This window comes from Peromyscus californicus, unplaced genomic scaffold (genome assembly GCF_007827085.1).
Source record: "Peromyscus californicus insignis strain IS unplaced genomic scaffold, ASM782708v3 Scaffold_9__1_contigs__length_137607984, whole genome shotgun sequence".
NCBI lineage: Eukaryota > Metazoa > Chordata > Mammalia > Rodentia > Cricetidae > Peromyscus > Peromyscus californicus.
Genome location: NW_026294617.1, coordinates 41,087,450 through 41,112,006, shown reverse-complemented (window position 1 = coordinate 41,112,006; position 24,557 = coordinate 41,087,450). Strand labels below are relative to the sequence as shown.

At 38.9% G+C, this 24,557-nt stretch overlaps 1 long non-coding RNA gene across 1 annotated transcript in view; it reads left to right on the top strand.

Moving 5' to 3' along the window:
- The first annotated feature begins 10,166 nt into the window (after positions 1-10,166).
- Positions 10,167-24,557, top strand: part of LOC128106331 (uncharacterized) — a 133,080-nt gene continuing 118,689 nt past the window's right edge. Inside the window, exon 1 of the long non-coding RNA XR_008216662.1 lies at positions 10,167-10,298. This is a non-coding gene — a long non-coding RNA (uncharacterized LOC128106331). The remainder of the gene's footprint in view (positions 10,299-24,557) is intronic.

The window sequence follows — 24,557 nt, the reverse complement described above, 5'->3', positions numbered from 1 at the left end:
CCAGGGAAGTGTAAAGGAAGAATTAGGGGAGGGGAGGAAGAAGGAACTCTAGAGAGGGGGATCTGAAGAGGGAATGGGGAAAATCGGGGGCACAGCTTAATGGAGGGAGAGGGAAAGGAGAAATAACACTGAGGATGTTTAGAAAAGCCACAGTGGACACTATTATTTTATAGACCCACTTAAAATATTCACACATTTTGTGTGTATGTGTGTGTATGTGTGTTTGGTTTAATGCAGTTATACTACCCAATGTATTAATGTGTCTAAAAGTGCCTAACAAAAAACTCTGTGTTAGTTCCCTTCAAGTTATTGGGGGATTAAGAGACAGCCCAAACAATATAGGCTATTTCTATTGTTATTGGATCCCTGCTAGAACACCGATGTAAGCCCCTATTGCTGATGACACCACACACTTTGGTCACAGTACTTGGAGAAATCAAACTATTACAGACCTGGACACCTTCTTCCTGAGAGTTAGCTCCCAATAGTGTCAGAAAGTGCTATGCAAGCTGCCAATAAGAGAGGTTATTAATAGTCCCCACTAAGCTGTAAAGCATGAGATCCACAACAATGATAGGATCAGCAAAATACCCATATCTCCAATGATGAAATAGTGGCACTTGTGTCTTGGGGGACAACCAACATCTGTCTAATTGGACCTAAAGCCTACTCAGATGGAGGGAACCCATGACTGATATTGAAAACCTAGCCAAGAACCCATGGCTGGAAAGGCCATATGCCCTAGAGGAGAACCAACTATTACCGTATTACTAAATCAACATATTTCTAAATGCTTTCTAAATACTCAATCTCTATAACCATAAATAATGGAAGCTCTCACATCTCATCAATGATGCTTCTTTTTTTTTAATTATAATTTTTAGTTAAGTTTAAATACCAGTTATCATTTACATTCTATCTCTTTAGTTTCTTAATCTTATTGGGGATGTGACTGAAGTTAAGCATTGCATTTTGCTATATTTTAGTGGGAGGTTTGATGTCAAATCATTGTTGCTACTACTGGTGTCTACATTTCCCACTTTCATAGAAGTAAGGATCATAAGCTCAACTGAAGATACCTAATACTAAGATCAATTTAAAATAAAGCAATCTATAAAAAAGCAGGATATAGAAATTGAGTGTGGTGGTGCACACCTGTAATCCCATCATTGGGGCTGAAGGCCAAAATATTAGGAGTTTAAGGCCATCCTTAGCAACATGGCAAATTTAAAGCTAACCTGGGCTACATGAGACCATGTCTCAAATTATTTAAGAAAGGGTTGGGACTGACAGAGTTTCTCATCATGATAGATATGCAAATTATAAAATAGAAACAAAAATATGAAAAAGTGAGCCAAAATTAACCTCCAAAAATCTTAATAGCCTTGATAAATGAAACCAAAGGCAAAGAAATTGTTCATATTCTAGAGAGAGAATACAAAATCCCAACTTTAAAAATACTTCAGGATGTCAAAGCCTATCCAAACAGGCAAATAAATGAAGAAAACAAATTCAGCAAGGAAACTGAGTTTCTAATGAAAAGACATCAGCAGTTGAGAGCTCTTGTTGCTCTTTCAGAGAACTGGAGATTGAATCCCAGGACCCTCATCAGGCGGCTTACCCTGACTAGAACCCGAACTCCATGACCCAGTACCTCTGGCTCCATGGGCACCTATACTCATTCATTTACATGCACTTACACCCTGGTCCACATAATTAAAAATAAAACAAATTGTTAAAAAATGAGTCAAACATAAGCATTGGAGACGAAAGAGATGATCAATCAAATAAAAAACAGTTGACAACATCAATGGGCTCAGCCAAGCAGAAGGAAAAATAGCAGCAATGGAATTCATTGATAAAGAGATGGCAAAGAGTGTGTGGAAATGAGTTGATTAGAGACAGAAGAAACTGAACAGGAGCGGGTAGGTCTGCTGTTGAAGGTGACACACTACAATGTGTCTATGTGTTAAAGAGGGAGGGTTTTTTTCCTTATGAAAAGGCAAAGCTGATAGAATCAAGCCCTAGGCTTTCTACAGACACTGGTGGTCCTAACTGGTGAGTAGGAGAGAAAGGGCGCACAAACAGACTCCACGGCAGGAAACCCAAGGAGTGCACATCTCCTGACTCTCAATTCTTTTGAAGAATTGAACTTGATGTAATAATTTATCCTGAGTGAGAAGGGAGTAGCCATATGAAGATGTTGAAATTGCCTTGCAGAGTGGAAATTCCTGTGAGAAAGCAGACTAACTCAGGGACCTTTGTGATTTTGATATTTAAGAAGTGTTTCACATGCCTGGATTGGGGCCTGATGCACATGGTGTTGTTTGAGCGGTTACTGAAAGAATATCATGTGATTTTGTGGTTGAAAATTGACCATGATGCTGTCCACCTTAAGGCTAAAGAATAGGAGCAGGGTTTCTTCTGTTTACATTCGAACTTGAGTCCCTGTATAAGTTGAAGGTAGTTTTTTGTTGTCTTTTGAAGCAGGGTTTTTTCTTTGTGAAATCCTGGTTGTCCTGGAACTCATTCTTTGGACCAGGCTGGCCTCGAACTCATAGATCTCCTGCTTCTGCCTCTCCAGTGCTGTGATAAAAGGCATGGGCCACTAGTGCCCAGCATGTTCTTAGGTTCGAAAGAGATTACTGGCTTTGGGCACTTGAGATTGTGTAAATAAATGTGGATTTTTTATTACACTTTGCATCCATAAATAAAATGTCTACACATTTTACCTCAGTTTCCTTAGGAAGCCAGAACACTTTCTGTAAGTCTCTGCCTTCCCTAAAGCACTGTTGCAGGCAGGCTCAGGAAGTACATGTGCTTGCTGCCAAGCCTTCTAAACTGAGTTGAATTCCTGGAACTCACATGTGGAAGCAGAGAACTATTTCTGGCAAGTTGTCCTCTGACATGCATTGGCCATGGAAAGCTCCTACACCTGTGTGCCTACATTCACACACACACACACACACACACACACACACGCACACACGCACGCACGCACGCACGCACGCACGCACGCACGCACGCATGCACACACGCAACAAATTAAGACATTGTTACCCACCAAACCTGAGCTGAACAAGGACTCCAACAGACAGGGAAGGTGAGGGAGCACCATATGCTTCCAGGACCAGTGCGGGCTTTGCTACTGACCGGGGCTTGTGTCAGATTTCAAAACTTCACCACAGTTGGTTAAGGCTTGGCTCTATTCACTTTTATCTGCCTGGTCAATTCATTTCAGCAAATCAATTTTTACTAAATCTAAGAGTATTTTAGCCGGGCGGTGGTGGCGCACGCCTTTAATCCCAGCACTCGGGAGGCAGAGCCAGGCGGATCTCTGTGAGTTCGAGGCCAGCCTGGGCTACCAAGTGAGTTCCAGGAAAGGCGCAAAGCTACACAGAGAAACCCTGTCTCGAAAAACCAAAAAAAAAAAAAAAAAAAAAAAGAGTATTTTAATTTTCATATTATCACATATTCCTTTGGGGTTATTTAGGCTTCTCTTTTCAATGCTTATGTTTTCTATGGAGTGAAGATAAGTATAATCTTTTAGTAATTATCATTATTGATAATGACTTAATAACTTTGGGTTTGCTGCATGAGAAACCTACTCAAAATACCCCAGGAGCTTAAATGTGAATATATATGAAATCTCAGTCCATTTATGCCTTTTCCTATCCTCCCCAGCTCGTATTCCTTCTTTCTAGCAGAAATTGAAAACCTTTCTCTGACAATTTATAAACAAATTTATGACTTTGTTTTCCATATGGCATTAGTAGAAGATTAAAATATTTCATATTTTAAGAGGTAATATTGTTTTATAGCACAGAATCAGAAAATCTTCTGGATGATGTTGCATGCCATCTATGATACAACACTGAGTATGACTGTCAATTATATTCAATTATGACAGCTATGTTTCCAACATCACGATAAATTTTATTTGGTAGTTTGGAAAAGGCTATTCATCATCCAGAATGATCAGCTTTTATAAATTTCAGTGTAGTTTGTTTTCTCCAAGGAATCACTTGCACATGAAATGCATTCCTGAATAGAGCTTAATATGCCATGAATGGCTTGAATATAAGTGACTCATTACTGGCTAAGTGACAATTAATTCATTTCAACATTCATCAGTTCGTTTCAATTCTGGCTAGGCAAATTAACCACCTGAGGTGCACCTGCTTGAATGCATCTTAGGTCTACATATAAACTCACCACAGGGGGGAAATAACCTGTTTCTAGGGGGAAGAACATACTGTAAAATAATAGATACTGGGTAAGCAGTTACTGAAGCAATTAAAAGTATTTAAATCCTCATTACTGCTTTCTTTGTGTAAAGTATAAATTTACACTATATATATATATACATATATTTATATTTAAAATGTATATATTTATATAGTTAGTATATATATATATATATCCAGATTCATTTTCATATTGTCAAATACACCAATATTGCAATATTTTTAACTAAATTATTATTCCATTAAGTGCCTATTATGCATTTAGTGTGGATATTACCTTCAAATGTTACAAGCAACTATTAAAAATTTCAGAGTCCTTCTCTACAGAGAAAACTTTAAAGTTTCACACAGGGTTACATAAGATCTGGCCTCAAATGTGCTGTGGAACAATCTTTGTACACTGTAAATATGTATTACTCTTACTGGTTAATAAAGTGCTGACTGACCTATAACTGGGCAGGAAGAGATTGGGCAGAAGATCCAGACTAGGAGGATGCTGGGAAGAAGAAGGGTGAAGTTAGAGGAGATGCCATGAGATACAGAGTGAGCAGGATGGGAAGTATGTAAATGAGCCTTGGAGCAGCACATATATTGATAGAAATGGGTTAATTTAAGTTATTAGAGCCAGCTTTAAAAAAGCATAAGCTGCCGGGCGGTGGTGGCGCACGCCTTTAATCCCAGCACTCGGGAGGCAGAGCCAGGCGGATCTCTGTGAGTTCGAGGCCAGCCTGGGCTACCAAGTGAGTCCCAGGAAAGGCGCAAAGCTACACAGAGAAACCCTGTCTCGAAAAACCAAAAAAAAAAAAAAAAAAAAAAAAAAAAAAAGCATAAGCTATTGACGAAGCATTTATAATTAATATTAAGTCTCTGTGTGGTTATTTGAGAACTGGCTGGTGGGAAAGAAAAGTCTGCCCACACAGATGATTGTGTCTCTAAAGCAGAACATATGGAAGCCTGAGGTCAGTCTTGGGTGTCCATCCTCAGATGCCATCTACCTTACTTTTTGAGACAAGTTCTCTCACTTGGTCCAGAACTAGCTGATTAGGCTAGGCTGGTGGGCCAGTTTCAAAGAAAGGGAAATCTGGCTTTTATTTCAAGCTTTCCGTATAGTGAAAAGACAGAAGGGGAACTGGGAGGAGTGAGAATTTAAGCCATGTGCCACAAAACAGCAATAGACTGTTACTGAATCCCTCACAGGAAAAATTGAAGGAAAAGTATGTCTTGATTGGCTTTAGTGATTGTTTTAATTAAGGTTTCTATTACTTTAAAAAATAATATATTGGAGTCTGTCCTGAACCTGAGGCCATGCCCTCACCACTGGCCTCTCCTGTTCCAAGCATCAACTGCTCTTTATGACCACTTTATGCTTTCAAAACCAGTACCACCTGAGAACTCTTTATATACATACATACATACATACATACATACATATATACTTACTTACATACATATACACACATACATCCATACATACATGTTAAAAGCATTGGCTACTCTTCCAAAGGGCCTGGATTCAATTCTAGTACCCATAGAGCAGCTTACAACTGTCTGAAACTCCATTTCCAGGGGATCCAACACTTTCACACAGACATACATGCAAGCAGAACATCAATGTACATGAAATAAAAATAAATTTAAAATGAATTATAAAAAACAGAATTTTTCTTGTAACAGGTCCTTGGTAGACTATAGACAAAGGAAATTAGGTGTGTCCAGAGAACACATCAGAGAAACAATGAAGTAGCTTGGAGGTGGATGGTGGGAGACCTGCTGGTTGGAGGTTGCAGCCTACCATGGCCTGGCAGCTCTCTCTGAACTTGGCAACATGGAGGACTCCCTACCCCCAGTGGAAGGTGCCCTATTCTCTATCTAACCTTATTTGGAGACTGTCTTTATACCTGAATGCCTGACATCTATAGTATGACCCTTGACACCATTCCCTGCAAAAGCTTTCCCCCTACTGCCCATATGGTAATTAGACATTGTTCTAGGAGCTTTTCAATAGGACCATGCTTCCACAGATGATAATTAAGACTTGTACTTGGAGCGTTATGATAGGAGCATGCCATTTAATGCAAATTAGGTGATTCTCCAGCTACCATCCCCAATCCTATGCATCACCTATACTCTGGAATATAGCTGAGCTGTCTCACGGAAGCAGACTCCTGGAAGGCTATTTCCATTGTGTTCACAGGCTGTACAGAGCTCTCTGTTGCTGCTTCTGCCCCTTTGTCCTTACGGACTGGTGGCCAACAAACCATGGAGAAAAAGGGGGCCCCATAGGTGGAAAAGGAGATGGGTTAAAACAGTTGATTTTAGAGACCCTTGTAGATTTGCTGTGGAGGTAACATTAGGGGAGTTTATACCTTTAGATCTCTTGTATGTGGATGGATGATCATCTTTAGAGATAAGTAATATAGAATAAGAATGTCTTGGCTTTAGGAACTCTACTCATCTAGTGTTTCATAGGCCAAGAATAGGCTACTTGCAGGTCTCTCAGTATTGAGAGCTGCTAGTAGCAAAAGGCCATGGAAGTATACAGCAGGTGACAACTAGTGTTCCAAAGGTCAACCTGTCCAAACCAAGGGTTCTGGTAGAGGACTAAGCCATTGTGCAAGGCATGTTGGAGTTACTGCCTTTTGAATGAATTAGCTGTTCCTTGTTTTAAACTTCTTATGCAATTGTAGCTATGATATCTCCCCACTACCATACATCTTCATGTAATGTATATATGTAATCTCATGATTACCTCTTAATCTTATGGACACATATATCTATGAGTGATCAGGAAGATGACTTTTCATTTAGCTGTATCATTTTGATATATAGAAAATATACTAGGATATGCTTCATAACCAGATCCGTTGTGTCCCACGAGACTGTAGACACTTAAAGTCTAATTTGTTCCTTTTGCTCAGACTAACACAAAAAATAATAATCTCTCCCCAGTCAAACTCAAATTGCACATATTTAGCTCATTTTTACTTTAGATCAAGTTCAAACTATAATAAATACCTTTATAAATACATCATAGGTTTAAAGCTTTACAGTTATGATCAAGGTCAGAGTTGCTGTGTCTTACCAAGGTAACTAATACAAAACACCCTAAGAAAAGCCTGCCAATTCTTCGCTTGCCAAATCTGCTGATAAAAAGCTATGTCTCAGAGTTTGTTGCACTGGGCACTGCACCCCTCTCTCTGGTCCTGAGACCTTGGAATCTTGCACTACATGTTAATGGCTCTGCTCTTTATTGTCTATTCTAGGAATGTGCTATGATCTTGAGAGTTTTGAAACTTTTCTCAGGATTGTAAGGAGTCTCCCATTAGAAATGTATGGATAGTCAGGCAAGAGAGGATCTAAGAATGAGAGCTGAAAAGAATCTATAGGTTTAGAGAAGTGGTAGAACAAAGAGAGAGCAGCAGACAGATTAGAAGTTTACTTAGAACAATAAAGTGATGGACTGAAAGAACACATTGTGCATAGATTTATTCTTACCCTCAGATAAGTAGAGATTTCCTCACTGGTTGTAGGTCCTTCCTTGGACTCTTGGAGAAAGCTTTTGGGGTAGGCACCCAAACAGCTTTTACTATCTTAGCTCTCAAGCAGCTGGATGAGTCTAAAGCTTGGAACAGATGTGAGCATTATCAGCCTATCCCAGAACACAAGATGATACATAGAAAGATTAGTAGCAAAAGAAAAGAATCCATGCATTTGTAAAAATTTCAGAAGTAGCAAAGTGAAACAAAGACCTGGTGATGGTAGAGAATGGAGGCTGGTACCTATTGCCTGTCAGAGATCAAGGAAATGATGCTTTCATGGAAGCTGGGTTGTGCTGTGGATATCGCTCTGTATAAATAAAACACTAATTGGCCAGTAGCCAGGCAGGAAGTATAGGCGGGACAAGGAGAGAGGAAAATTCTGGGAAGTGGAATGCTGAGGCAGAGAGACCTGACAGCTACCACCATGACAAGCAAGATGTAAGGTACCGGTAAGCCACGAGCCACGTGGCAACTTATAGATTGGGTTAATTTAAGATAAAAGAAGTAGATAACAAGAAGCTTGCCACAGCCATATAGTTTATAAGTAATATAAGCATCTGAGTGATTATTTTATACATGGGTTGTGGGACTGTGGGGGCTTGGTGGGACCTGGAGAGAAGCTCTCCAGATACAGGGTTGCATACTGTAGGGAGTGGCTGAAGGACAAAGATGCTATGTTAGACTCAGCAGTTAGGAGGTCACATGTAAACATGTCAGTGGAGAGGTGGGGTGGGAACCAGAGGCCAGTGGGATGTGAAATAGTAGAAAGAGAAAAGCCTATTCTTTCAGAAGATTGAAAACTGAGCTACTGTTTGTGAGAGTTGGGGAAATTTCTGGATTCTGGACTAGTTTGTTTTAAATGGGAAATGTTACAGAAAATTGACAACCTTGTGAGGCAGTGCCAGTAGTATAGGGCCACATCATGAAAAAGTGCAGTGTGGGTAGGAGTGGGTGAGGTGTGTGTGCCCCTGTAAACATCATGGCAGGCCGAGAAGTGAACTATGAAGAGATGAGAATAAAAACCCAGTCCAGCCTGACTTAGTCTAGATCAAACTTCTATAGAGTCTGATGCCAGGTGATTTATTGTAAGCGTATTTAAACACAATAGAATTTGGAAAAGGATTTACAGGCAATAATCATTCCTATTCCAGGTGCACAACAAAGCTTAAGACATGACACCATAGAGACTCCTGGGAAGAGTATATATGAACATGAAGATAGGTTCTATAGTTTAAGGGCCTAGAATCTAGTATAGTCTCTGAGACAGCACAGAGGTCAGCAGGCTATAAAGTACATGTGACATCTCCCCTAAGAATGGGTTCTATTAACAGGGAGCTAAAGATAAGTGGCTAGGGAAGGAGAGTCTGGAATAAACATTCTGGGGCATTTGGGTGAGATTTGGCTCTACAGATAGCAAAAGATTGCCAGGTTTTTAACAACATTCACTCTCAACTTTCTTGGCGGAATGCAGGCATTTTATTTCCTCTGTTGAGAAGACCCTCCCTGAGTGTTTAAAATTCCTAGTTTCTCTAGTGCTCCGTAGGCACAAAGACCCTAAGCTTGAACCTTCTGCTCTGGTGTTAACTGCCTCCAAATTCTCACCTCATTGCTTCCTAACATTTGCATGATAGTCAAGAATCATCCTGTTGAGTGAATGCTCAAATTAATATAACAAAAAGGACAGGGAGAAAGAATGGCAATAAGCCCTGTCACCTTTCCAAGGTAGGGCCAAATACTATTTACTATTGCCTTTCAAGTGTCACTTGTTCATTGCTACTGGCCTGCCAGGTGTCTGGTCCCCACTGCCTCTTGGCTGTATGCTAGGGCTTGAAAAGGGAAAAACAAAAGCCATGGTAAGAATAACAAAGGGATATAATGCTTTTTTGAGGTAGCAATGCCCCGCTCTGTAAGTGTAATATGTAAGTTAGTGAAGCATTCCATAATTTATGTATTTATGGTATTTATGTATTTTCTATCTATCTATCTCTCTATCTCTCTCTCTATCTCTCTCTATCTCTCTATCTCTCTCTCTCTCTCTCTCTCTCTATCTATCTATCTATCTATCTATCTATCTATCTATCTATCTTTTTTAGAAATAGGAAAAATTGAACACATGAGTTGTCCTTTTAGTATTACGTGTCTTCTGTAACAGAGGGAGGTGATGTTACTGCATTCAGATGTTCAGAGAACTTCCAAGGCAATTTGGTATTTAAATTTCATCACTAAGGAAGAGGCCTTGTTTGTTCTTTTCCTTCTTTCTGTGTTTCTTCAAGGAAAAGCAGGGCATTGGGGGTAGCTGCAATGGTTTGTGTTGGCAGAATGTCAGGTCACAATGACCAGGCATGCTGGCACAAAGGGACTTGTAGGAGTCAGTGCTGCATGGGCAGACCTCTGAGTTTAGTTCTCTGTGTTTCTGATTATAGTTTATAAAGGAGATTTTGGACCAGCATAGAAACACACATCTGAAATCTGTGTACTTTAGAATCTGCTGCAGGAAAACTCTGGATTTGAGGTTAGTCTGGACTGTATAGACAGAGGCTGTCTCAAAGGGGAAATGGGGCATTTAAAGATTGCATTTCTTTTTTGTTTAAAGATTAATATATGTTTCAAGTATTTTGCAACTACACTGCTGGGTGCACATATTTTGTGATTATTATGTTTTGTGGCTCCTGAGTAAACTATTTTTTTCTCTTTGATACTTTTTGCTTTGACTTATTTATTTTTTAGATTAATATTGCTACAAATTTTTGCTCTCCTTCCCTTCTCATTCTTTTTTTTCACCTCTCTCTTTCCCTTTTTTTCACATAGTGGCAAATCCATAGGTGATCTCATGTCTATTTCTGCTTTAGGTGAAATACAATGTGTTACTAGATTTTTTTAAAGTTTAATATTATTAAAACCTTAATATTAATAGTGCAGGTAGACATTTTTCCAGTAATTCACCTGGAGTTCCAGCAGTCTCTTCAAGACAAGGGTGTGTTTGGAGACAGGGGTCTAGGGTGGATCTCAACTCTGTTCCTGTTATCTATGTAAAGTGTGAGGAGTTACTTACCCTCCTACCCACTCTCAGTTTTCTACATGCAGCAGTATGGAATTGACAGAGGTTTGCCATGTTGATTAAGTGTCCCTACACACAGTGCCTGGGCAAAGGTCCTTTCCCTTAGTGTCTTACCCCTAGTTAAGTACCTTAAACCTAGGTTTCTATTGTTGAACAGAATCTAGAGATTTGGCTCATTTTTCTCATTGTACCATTGTAATGATAGCAGAATTATAATTATGTAGTTAAGGAACTGAATCCCTATATTTGATTTTACTGTTATCAAGAAAGGAGTTGATTGATAGAAGCAAATGAACTGTTTTTTGTTTATTGTATGATTCACTGTGCTGAGAACAGTATAATCAACTTCTCTGCAGGCATCTCTAAAAATCATTAATCAAATTTTACACTTTTAAAGTTATTTTTTAGCTTTTTTTAAATGAAGTCATTTAATTAATACTTAGTTTTCATGTGCAACCAGTGTACACCCCAAACAACCTGATATGTGACTCATAACCACCATCACACTGAACACCAGTACCTCTTTGAGAGACACTATATTTTAAGAATTTTAAAAATAAACTCATAGAAGTGATTAGATGAAAAAATTACTTATTATTTTCAAACACATAGGAATTTAACTCCATTGAAGATGGCTAGATTCTGATTTGGAAACCAGAGACATTGTTATGAATCGGTCTATTTACTATTGATGATGATGGCAGTTTGGACTTGGGAAGGCAAGACTAAAACAAAATTAGACAGTGTTTCTGTAAGAAAAATACTCATACCAACAGGCTATCTTTGCTTGCAGTGTTTGTAAAATCTCTTATTTTAGATTAATTAAAGAGATCATAGAGGGAAAGAGGAGAGAAAGGAAAAGAGAAAAGATAGGTATCAGTCTCTTCAAGTGAAGTCACTGGAGGGCAGTGGTTTCTTCAACAGTTAAGAACAATACAGACTTGCTGTTGAAATTGTTTTTATGCAAGCGTAACAAACTGTTAGATTAAAAAAATCTTTATCCTTGAAACTGGCATTATCTTTGTCATAGATTGCTGGCATTTAGTATTCAAGCTTCCTTATTTTTTTTGAACGGTTGTCACTAGAGGGTTGCATGTAGAATATCTAACGATTTAATTAATCTCATAGGCCCTTGCATCTGTAAATCAATGAAAAGAAAAATAAGATAAGCTCGTCTTTTTATATTCATGGAAACAATTGCTTATGAATTGATTTGAAACAATTAGTAGTAGAAAATTTAAAATAACAAAGGTACATGGTCTTTAAAAATACTTTTCAATTTCATAGCATCTGTCCATACGATGATGGAGTAATATGAGAAGGAAAGAGGAATAATGTAGAGGGAGGTTTAAGTGGAGAGAGGGTTGGAGGGATAGGCAGAGGAGGGGTTTAGAGAGGGATAACTAACCCTATGAAGCATCTGTACTTCACTCAACTGCTTAATTTTACAAACTTGAACAGATTCCATGGAATTTGATTTCCTGTATCTAAACACCAAAATGTTAGAATTTATTCATTCTCCACAGTGTATCTCAGTGAGTTTACCTCAGCAAATGAAACACAAACACAGAAGACAGCTGGAGAATACAGGGATCATAATGTTACAGAGCTTGTCAATCATCATCCTCACACAGCCTTAATGAAACACAGCCTGAAAGAAATGAACTGCATCTACATAATTGCATATTTGAAAAATTAATCAAAAAGCTAATTACCAAGAAGCTTATTAGCTAAATCCCACTTCATTTTTCCTGAGTGTTTATGTTTATGGTAAGACAAGCAGTAGATAACCTTACTGCATAATGCAGGTATGAAAGTGATGGTAGAAATGAAAGCCTTGTCCTTTTCATTGGTTAGTTTGTGGGTTTTTTGTCTGTTTGTTTGGTCCTTATTTTTGATATAGCATCTTGGTATGTTATCCATGCTGCTCTTCAATCCCTGGGTTTATCAATAGGTCTGTCTTCTAGACATGAGAAGACTTGGTCTGCAAAATCATAGACCACTGACATCTCTATGAAAGTACCCAGTGGTCTGATTTGTCCAGTCCCAATCTCTAAATCTCTTTCTATGATTTACTTTCCCTCAACAGCTCAGGAAGAAAGTTCTGCTGAGTATCATTCTTGACTTCCTTTTCTTGAAGTTAGCACATCAAAAAAGCCTGCTATAAAGGTTTCACTTTTAACACATACTCAGAATTAAGTTACCTCATCATATTCAACTTTATCTCCTATGTTCACAGCACTTCGCCTCCCATTTGGGTAATCATCATAGACACTTAATTGATATTGGTCTCATCCTGATCCCTTTAGGGTCTATTCTCAACAGTGTGGCCAGTAGGGTGGGTAACATTTAATATATATTTTTCTGCTGGGTTGTTCTGAAGTCTCCCCTCTCTTCCTAGATGGTAAAGCATGCACCATAGCTGATGAGGGCTAAACCTGACCCTCATTTTTCTCTTGGATTTCTCATTATTTTCTGACAGAAATATATGGCCACCTCAAGGCTTCTGTATTTGCCAGTTTCTCTGCCTACATGGCTATATGCCCCTCATCCCTTCCAATATTCACTTAAACATCCTTTTAGAGAGAACTTTCCTGGCCTTCTCATTTAAAATTGCAGTCATCCTCAATGGTTCACTCACTTGTCAGTACCTACGCTATGATGTGTTCCTTATTTACTTAAAAAATATCCTCCTTAGTCAGAGTACCAGCTCCTTGAAAATAGGGATGTTTTAAATAAAGATTATCGTATTGTGTGCTTAGCAGAATGTGAATAGTAGATGGTGTATGTAAGATGAATGAGTAGACAAACATACCAAAGAGATTCTTAGTGCAATCTTGTGTCACATGCGCTTTGAAACACCATAGTGTTGTTCATATGACTCTTCCCATGATTTTTATTTTAATCTCACTGGTTGGAATCATACAATGACTTATATGGATATAATTTATTTATTAAGGGGCCTTTAAATATTTTGAAAGTTGTCATTAATGAAGTGTAGGATGCACATTGTTCACTGACCTCCTTGAGCATACAAGGATGTGTTTTCTGGGTAGTGTGACACATTTCTAGTGTGTCATCTTTGCTGCCCCAAGATATTTCCTACATAGTGTGGGCTCTTCAAGAGGTGATATTTGGGGCTTGGAAGGTGGAGGTTAGCAGGAGTCACAGTTCACACTTGAGGAGGTGGATAGTGTTGAGCCCAGCAATGGGAGTTCATGAATGTACATGCTTTTGTCTTTTTTCAGATGACCAGCACTGGGCAGGAGCTGAACATTCCCTTCAGCTTTGCCTACTCTTCGGCAAGTTCAAGGTTTGGCTCCATGCTGACATGTTCCAGTTCCATATCTAGAAAACCTCAACCACCCAAGTGAGGGGATTGGTGGTGGGAGACTAATGTAGATTTTCATTCTTCCCTGTTATTTCAGATTCAGCCTCCAGGTCCCAATGAATTCTTCCTTCCATGAAGTCAATATTTTCTATTTCCTTCCAGACTGTCCTGTGGATTCCAGGCTTCATCCACAGTCACATATGTTGTGTCAGCACACTAAGATCTCCAAGATCTAAAAACTACTTCTACTTCTCTGATAAAATACTGGTTGACACAGGATTTTAACAAAAACATGTTTTATAGAATAGCTACATTTTTTCATTTTGATAGATTAAAACTTTATGAACTTTTGGGAACGTTTTATCTGTGAATTTGTGAATCATTTTTATTTATTTATCTATTTTTTTTTTTACATCTTAGTGACACTTAGGATCCTGTTTGGATTTACTGACTGCTGGGAAGTGCCTATGGAGGGGATGGGGAGGACAAAAAGAGCCACAGAACAAACAATGTCTAGCTTTCTAGGCACAGCTGGCCTCAGTTAGTTGGACCACTGTGAATAAATTTGCATTTTAAATACTTCTTTGTAATGCTAGGAATCAATTACGTAATTTCAACAAAATAAAAGTTTTTTTTTTTTTTTTCTGTAGACTGTCATAGAAGGTTTGCTGTTTATGAACAAAAGCAATTTACTCAAATGTGCATTTTTCCTCTGGGCAGATGTTGGGCAGATGTTTGTATTATAGACACATGGAGACTTGTAGGAAAAACACTCTTCTAATTACTCAAAGCAGCCAACACTATGTTGTGTAACTTATGATGGAATTTAAAATCTCACGGCCATTATTCTCATTATGATGCCATAACAGTTTGCTGATCCTTTGATCTCTGTTATGGCCTGAGAAGAATTTCTTTAGACTTCTCTGCTCACTGAGGCCACACTGTAAAATATTTTACTCTCTTTTTCCTTGTTATTGTTTGAAATAGGTTTTGGCAGACACAATCTTCTTCAAATGTTGCTTTCCTTTAACATAATGGATTTCTTCCCAATTGCTAGTCCCTAAAAACATCAATAATGAGAGAACTGGCTTCAAAAGTTGGATTGCCATCTTTGGAAGAATGTGTAGGTGGAGGGATAGCACCTGAGGCAGGGCCTGGGTCTCCAGCATTCCCCTGCATGGGTTCCAAGGGTCTGCCACTGCCAAGCTGGCATTTTGTCCTCTAGCTGCCACTGTATTCCAGAACAAGACTCATCAGTCTCAGAAGACTTCAGATCCAGTAGCCAGAAATGGGAAGTTATTGTGCGATTTATAAATTATTTTGCAAGAAACAGACAAATGTAGTAACTCAGGCAAGGATTAAGCTTTCCTTGAAGGTGGAATTCCCCAGGGCAAGGCACAGTGGCTGCAGATCTCTGGGAAGCACCACTCCCCACCCCCCAGCCTTTCCTTTTTGCTGCAAGCAGCCAAGATCCTGAGCACAGCTGGAAGGGAGAAGGCATTGAAGCAGTTCAGCAGCAATCCATCACTGCACGTCTTCCTTTATTCCAACAGGCTTCAATTAGGAGCTCTCAAGTCATCTCCAGGGAATCTTGGAACAAACTCTCTTGCCTCAGGTAGGGATTAGGCAGCCAGTTAAGCTATGGGACAATTTGCTGATAATCTGTGATGTCTGAACTGCTTTTTTCATTTCTTATAAATTCTAATTTTTTTCTTTTCTTTTCAAACAACATCAAAGCTCACAAGCACTTAAAAAATACCTTCTTTCTCAGTAATTTGGGCCTAGCTTTCTGAGATTTGTCCTTTTTAAGCTTTTCTATGCCAAAGAGCAGACAGCATGACCATGCTTGGTTGGTTTTAAAACATCTACTTTGCAATCCCTCAGATCTAGTTTTCCTACTCTAGGTCCAAAACTGCATTTTTTATACCTGACTCTGGTATGTTTCCTTTCCTGCTTCATCGGGTAGAGGGGCTACATTTGGGGATGCTGCATGTCAGTTTGTGGAGGGGCTATATGTAACTTTCAGAGAGAACTTTTTGTACAAGTCACATTACCAGCAGTAATCTTCAATTTGAATCTATAAATTACCAATTTTTGTAGATGTAACCAACCTTCTTATTAAATAAGAAACACAGAACCAATGCAAAGAAGAAAGCCAAGAGGTCAGAGCTAAGAGCTAAAACCTTACCCTTCCTCCTGCGGTGGTCCTACCTCTCCGAACCAGAGCTACCCCCGTGTTAAAGTCTTTATATAGAGTTCCTGTTCTGCCTTCTCATTGGTTGTAAACCCAACCACATGACCGCCTCCTTATGGCCTGTCTGTATAGGCCTCCAGGTTTTTCATGATTGGTATTGATTAAAGGCATGTGTATCCAATAATGGCTGTATCCCTGAACAAATTTTCCCTTACATAATCCCAGTACAGGATAGTCCAGACATACCCAACATCCCTTGTGCCCTACCTGTCTTTCTGTGTTGAAGGTTTTCCTGTCAGTGTCTAATAACAGAAAGAGACGTAGACCCAAGAGTGATTCTCCAAGGACCATTGTGGATTAGTGGGAAAAAAAATAGGTTGTGTACTAGGCTTTTCATTGACTTCAGTCTCAGAAAATTACTTGATTTCTCAATTCTTTCATCTCTGTATTTTGGATAACAACAGTTACGTTTTCCATATAGTGTTGCTAATACCGATTATGTTACTGCATGCTTGTTTTATTGAAAAGCATAGTGGGCCAACAGTAAATACTATGCATTTTCTAACATACATGAACTCTTTCTGAGTTCCAAGGTATTTTCCTTGTGAGAAAAATTCTACTTTAAAATCTTTTCCTTCTTCCTCCATCTTTCTTATAATCATCTCTTTGCCTGCACAGGCATGGAAAGTAAGCCCATGTTGCCAGCTCTCAGTGCAAATGCCTTGGGTTGACTTTGTATAAGTGGAACACTTCCTGCTGCATTCCAATGCTTATACTACAGCAAGGGAACTTCCTTCTTATGGCAAATGGTAATGACCATAATAGGAGGAGCAGCTATTTCCATGAACTAGAACTCTGTGATACATAGATCTGCATACAATCTGTCTTCTTATGTTAAAATTTTCTATGCTCTTGAGAATTACACACACACACACACACACACAGAGGGGGGGGGGGTCCTACCTTTTCTTTTACTATGGTGCATACATAATTTCTGTGATAGTTTGGAGGAAAATTACCCCTATAGGACCATATGTTTGAATACTTGGTCCTCAGTTGGTGGAGCTGTTTGGAAGGGTTAGGAGGTGTGGCCTTGATGGAGGAGGTATATAGAGGCAAGCTTTGAGATTTCAAAAGACTAATGCCATTCTCAGTACTCTGTTTCTTGTCTTCTACTTGTGGATCAAGATGTGAGCTCTCAGCTAGTCCTGCTGCCATGTCTTTGCTCCACCATTACTCTGGCTAGTTTTTTTTTTTTTTGGTTTTCGAGACAGGGTTTCTCTGTGTAGCTTTGTGCCTTTCCTGGAACTCACTTGGTAGCCCAGGCTGGCCTCGAACTCACAGAGATCCGCCTGGCTCTGCCTCCCGAGTGCTGGGATTAAAGGCGTGCGCCACCACCGCCCGGCTTACTCTGGCTAGTTTTATGTCAACTTGACACAAGCCAGGGTTATCTGGAAGGAGCTAACCTCAACTGACAAAATGCCTCCATAAGCTCCAGCTGTAAGGCATTTTCTTAATTAGTGATTGGTTGGGGGGCAGCCTATTGTGGGTAGTGCCACCCCTGGTCTGGTAGTCCTGAATGCCACAGTCCTGGCACAGCCTGGGTTCAGGTCCTGAGGTCAGAAAGGGACATCAGCATGAAGAAATTAGCTATCTGACCACTGATGAGTTTGACGCAAGTGGCCGGCCCTGAATAGCTCCAGTCATCTTTATTTATATATCAAAAACAAGCATGTTTTTCCATACTAACAAACAAGTTTTTCCCATCCTCCAACATTAACCTCCAGCAAAAACAAATATATCAAATGTGGTTTTTTTTTTTTCCAGATTTTTACATCGAAACATATTTTAAACCAAAAACAACACTTATCATTTTGCTAGCTTGGCCAAATATCATGCCAGGCATCTTTGCAAAACTAAAAAGTGGTAAACATATGCATACAGTTCAAGGACAATATCGTTCAAAACTTAACAAAGTATATTTACAGAAATAGGGGTGAATTGCCTCTGATGCTGTCAGCACTGAATCAGAACAGCTCCCAGAGTCTCCAGCATCCCCAGACAAGAAACCTGAGAAGCATCTCCTTTCAAAGAATTTTAGAGGAAAATACTTGAGATAAAATGGGGTTTCGGGAACAATCTCATCTGTTCCATGTGTGACTGACAATATCACAGTAAAACTACCAAGAGAACCATCAATATGAGAGAGAAGAGAGCAAACAGGCCACATGGTCTCAGCAGTATTCTGTGCTATCCTGAAGTCCCCTGGTCCTTGTTGAGTGAGACTGGTCCCATGGGCTTTTGCCCCATTTGGAGACCTGTTAGACAAGCATTCATATACTGCCCCCAAAAGAGGCTTCACAGCTCCCAACACCTGGGTTCTATAAGGAAGTAGGCAGAGCAAGCTATGATGAACAAGCCAGTAAGAAGCACCCTTCCATGGCCTCTGCATCAGCTCTTACCTTCAAGTTCCTACCCTGTTTGTGTTCCTGTTCTTGTTTCCTGTGACAATGAACAGTGAAAGGAACCCTTTCTTCCTGAGTTGCTTTGGTCATGGTGTTTTATCACAGCAATAGTAACTCTAACTAGGACAACCCTCATGGACTCTGACCCTCTGAAACTAGAAGCTCAATTAAACACTTCCTTTTATAAGTTGCCTAGGTCATGGTACTTAATCACAGAAATAGAATAGTAATTAAGACACTTTCCCACTGTGGGTTGTCTCCATGAACCAAGCAAAAGGACCAACTAGTCAAATGCTAAACTACCAAATGTGTTATCTAAAAGAAGAATTCTTTCTTCCCTCTTCTCTCCTATCTTCCCATTCCCCACCCCAATTTAACCCTCCCTTTTCTGTTACTTCCCCCTTTCCCTTTTATATCACTGCAACTGTTTTCCTTTTCTTGAAGGCTTCACACATCCCCTTATATGTCCTGTTCTCTATGGGTATTCCAAAAGAAACACATATATCTGGAGTCAAACCAATATCTACAAATGAGAGAAAATATGCAATGTATGTCCTTTAGGGCTTGGGTTATCACATTCAGATGCTTGTCTCTAGCTCCAACCATTTACTTGCCAATTTCATTTTTTCTCAACAGTAAAAAAAATATTCTATTATTCTACTGATGGACACTTAAGCTATTGAACATGGATGAGCAAATATCTCTGTAGCGGGATACAGAGTCCTTTGAATATATGCCCAAAAATGTTATAGCTAAATTGTATGATATGCTGATTTCTAGATTTCTGTGATACCATTACACTGGTTTTTATGGTGGCTGTTTGAACTCTTATTAGAAGTAGGAGAGATAATTAACACTAAAATTCTTTGAAAAAGTGATATGAAAATCTATTGCTATAGAAACTTCCTAAAATATATGTACATATTAAAAGAGTTTAAATAGAGATACCCTATAATGGGTTGATAATGCCTCTTCAGGTGCCCTAGGATAACAAATAAACATTCCAGTGTAGGAATGGGTTAACTCCTTTAAAGTTGTTGGCTAGTGATGTCTTATAGATTCCCAAACATTATAGGCTATTGCCATTGACTTTTGTTACCTTAAAAAATCTGAAGATAAGGCTTCATTGCTGAAGACATTATGTACTTCAGTTATAGAACTTGGAGAAATTAAACTAATTCTGACTTAGAAGCTTCATCCCCACTGGCTAGCTTTCATAGTGCTGGAAGATCCTATGCAAGCTACTTGAAAAGTAATCCTTAATTGATCTAGCATTGGAATACGTGGCATACAATAATGACTTGCCTGAAAAGTCACACCTATTGGTACAATAATGGTACAAATGTCATGGAAGTAACCAGCCACTTTTGATTGAATTTAAGGCCTTCTCCACAAGATGGATCCCATACCTGAAATCATTGTTAGGGACAACAATCAGTGATTAGATAGGTTATAAGACCTAGGGGAGAACCTACAATTGTGGCAAATGGACATAGTATTGTCAACTCCTCATGACTTATCATTCTACCCATAATTAGATGCATCTCTCAAACCTTATCAAGGAAACCTCTTTTTCAAGTAGATGGTAGACCGAGACTGGGAAATATTGAGAGTAAAAGTCTGTGGAGTGACTAGCCCTAAGTAGGTCATTAATTTCACATTCCAAAGCTCAGGGATCACCTTTGAAAAGGGAATGAAATAATTATTAGAGCCAGAGTTGCAGAAAAATTTCTAAATGGTCTTATTAAATAAAAAACACGGAGCCAGATATAGGGGTGAAAACCTGAGAAATCAGGGAAATAAGGAAAGCCACAGCTAACCTCACCTCACCAACTCCACAGCTTCCAAAGATGAGCTACTTCCTGTCTACCCACAGCTATATGCCTTTCTGTTCTGTTCTCTCATTTGCTCTCTCAGACCAGCTACATCACTTCCACTTCCTGCCTAGCTCTGTCACTTCCTGTCTGTCTGTACAGACCTCCATGGTTAACTAGTCTTGGAATTTAAGGTGTGTGCCACCATGCCTGGCTCTGTTCCCAGTTGGCCTTGAACTCACAGAGATCCAGACAGATCCCTACCTCCCAAGTAATAGGATTCAAGGAGTGTGCTACCATTGCCTGACTTCTATATAGTGGTTGGCTTTTTCCTCTGATTTCCAAGCAAATTTTATTGGGAGACACAGTATATTGGGGGACACAATATATCACCACACAGAGTAGTGCATGACTATAAGAAAGTTTTGTTTTCTTGACACAACAGGGTAGTTTCACACTTGATTTTACAGGGGTTGTAACAGCATACACAAGACCTATGTAAACTCAAGCCAGGAGAAAGGCCAGGATGAAGAGGGGAGGTAGCCATCAAGACTCACTGCTAGCTGAGGAGCTACTGGGCAAGAGACAGTCAGTTTTCTTTAAGACTAGGTTGGCCTTTTCTAGTGGATAGCTCCACACCCAAGAGTATATAGCACAAATTGTACTTGATTTATATAAAAAAAAATTTTAAAAAGCTGAGGACACAAAGTTAGGTTGGTATAAATGGGGTTGGTTCTGGGAGAAATTTTAGTACAGGAATCAAGCTACAGAGTGAGTTCCAGGAAAGGCACAAAGCTACACAGAGAAACCCTATCTTGAAAAACAAAACAAACAAACAAGTATATTGTAGGAAACTCTCAATAATTAAAAATATTAATAAAATATTTTTGAAAGTAGCTATTTCCCTTTTCAGTACTTCTTACAGAAATAGGAAACTAAGACACCCACTTACTGGATCTAATGTCTTCAGTTTCTTTACTTTGGACAAAGAAATAAAGATATATTTCACCAAATTCTTTTTAAATTAAAAAAATTCTTTATTTTACTTTGAGTAATCCATACATATGTATATGAGGGTATATGTGTACATGCATGTGTGCAGTTTCTCTGAGGTCAAGGGTACTGGATTTCCTTGGAGCTGAAATTACATGTGATAATGAGTCATCTGATGTGTATTCTGGAAACTAAACTCCAGTTCTCTGGAAGAACAGGAAGTGCTTTTTACTGGTGAGCCAACTCTCCAGCCCATTATCAAAATTTTATAAGTACTAAATAATTATATAGCTTACATTCATACACACACACACACACACACACACACACACACACATATATATATATATGTATATGTATATTTATCTATGGCATTTCACACATTTGACAATATAAATATTAGTTCTCCCTTCAAGGCTTAACAAACATGAGAAGCAATAAAACAAAAGTAGGTCAGTTTGTTTCCCATTCAATAACTCTGTGATCATAAGAATAAAGGGGCCGGGCGGTGGTGGCACACGCCTTTAATCCCAGCACTCGGGAGGCAGAGCCAGGCGGATCTCTGTGAGTTCGAGGCCAGCCTGGACTACCAAGTGAGTTCCAGGAAAGGCGCAAAGCTACACAGAGAAACCCTGTCTCGAAAAACCAAAAAAAAAAAAAAAAAAAAAAAAAAAAAAAAAAAAAAAAAAAGAATAAAGGGAAGATGCTGTGGTGTGGACTAGCTCTCCTCACCAGACTCATACAAGTGCTATCTGGTGCATAGTAAATCTACTTCACAGTAAGGATGTATGGAGTGCATTCATATATCCCTGACATGTGACAGATTGAATTGGCATAAAATAGGACTTGGAAATCATATTTCCTTTAAGTTTAAGATATTTCACAATTCTTTTTGTAATTATTGTTGTGAAGACATCCAAGGTCCTTTTATTTCTTATATCTTCTATAAAATCAATCTTTCCTTCTTTCTTTTCTTTCCTTCCTTTGTAGGGAAGTTTCTGTCCCAATAGCAACTACCAAATACCCAACTGTGGCTTCCTAAATAATTGACTCAGAGGCTTAATATTACTTATAAATGCTTGGCCAGTAGCTCAGGCTTATTACTAACTAGCTCTTACATTTAAATTAACCTATAATTCTTATCCATGTTTAGCCACACGGCTTGGTATCTTTTCCCAGTACAACATTTCCATCTTGCTTCCTCTGTGTCTGGCTGATGACTACTGACTCTACCCTTCTTCTTCCCAGCATTCTTAGGTTGGTCGCCCTTCCTATACTTCCCACCTGGCTACTGGCCAATCAGTGTTTTGTTAAACCAATTTGAGTGACAAATCAAGAGGATTACTTCACAGCCTGCTTTCTTTCTTTCTTTCTTTCTTTTTTTCTTTCTTTCTTTCTTTCTTTCTTTCTTTCTTTCTTTCTTTCTTTCTTTCTTTCTTTCTTTCCTTCCTGCCTTTCTTTGTTTGTTTCTTGCTCTCTTTCTTTCTTGTGCATAGGATTTTCTTTGCTGTCTAGTTATTTCATGTGGAATGCCTATTTAGTGTTGGATTTTATTGACTGCTTTTCTACCATCTTTGCCCTCCCCTCCTTGATTTTCATGTCTTTACATTTTGCTCCTACTCTCTGTAATATATCTTTAAACTCCGTGGTTTTTTTTTAAATCTCTGATTTTGTTTTTATTTTTTAAAAGTATGTCCTAATAGACCACCCATGCTCCACAGGATGGTCCTACATCTCTGTACACATTGCTTATGAGTGAGTATATACCATGTGTTTCTGGGTCTGGGTTATCTCACTCAGTTTTTTTTTTTCTAGTTTTATTCATTCACCTTCAAATTTTCCGTTGTCATTGTTTCCAACACCTGAGTAATACTCCACTGTGTAAATGTACCACATTCTTTTTATCCTTTCTTCAGTTGAGCAGCATCTAGGTTGTTTCCAGGTTCTGGCTATTACAAATAAATATGGACACAATTGAGCAAGTGTCTCTGTGGTACAACTAAGCATCCTTTGGGTGTATGTCCAAGAGTGGTATCACTAGGTCTTGAGGTAGATCGATTCCTAATTTTCTCAGAAGTCACCATACTGATTTCCAAAGTGGCTGTACAAGTTTGCACTCCCACCAACAGTGGAGGAGTGTTCTCCTTGCTCTACATCATCTCAAACATAAGGTGTCATTTATGTTTTTATCTTAGCCATTCTGAAAGGTGTAAGGTGGAATCTCAGAGTTGTTTTGATTTGCATTTCCCTAATGACTAAGGATAATGAACATTTCTTTAAGTGTATCTCAGCCATTTGAGATTCTTCTTTGACAATTTTCTGTTTGGGTCTATATCCCATTTTTTAGTTGTATTATTTGTGTTTTTTGATGTCTTGTTTCTTGAATTCTTTATATTTTAGAGATCAACCCTTTGTCAGATGTGGGGTTAGTGAAGATCTTTCCCCTCAATACTCAGTTCTAAATGAGATATCTTGACCAATACTCATCCTCAAGAATACACAAAGAATGTGGAGGAAGAGGAGGAAAGAATGTGAGAGGTGGAAGGTGGGAAAGAGTTCAATGAAATGTTTTCTGGATATAATATGGCTGTCACAGTCATGAACTCATACCAGCTCTACTTACTTGCACAATACCTATACAAGATCAAGCCAGTCAGAACTCCAGGATTGATGCGGAAGTGTTCTCCAGACCCCACTTCTCACTGAGGAGCTATTGGTAGTTGACAAGGATAATTTTCTTTCTTGAGTGTGTTCCCACTGGTAGGTTTCTTGTGGTCCAGTGGATGACCCTGCATTCATGCACATATGGGTGGCACTTAGTGGACTATCAAAAAAAAAAAAGACACAAAATTGAGGAATTGAAGGTCATGTTGTGGCAGAATACAAAAAGATGGAAGAGGGTAATATGGGTGGATA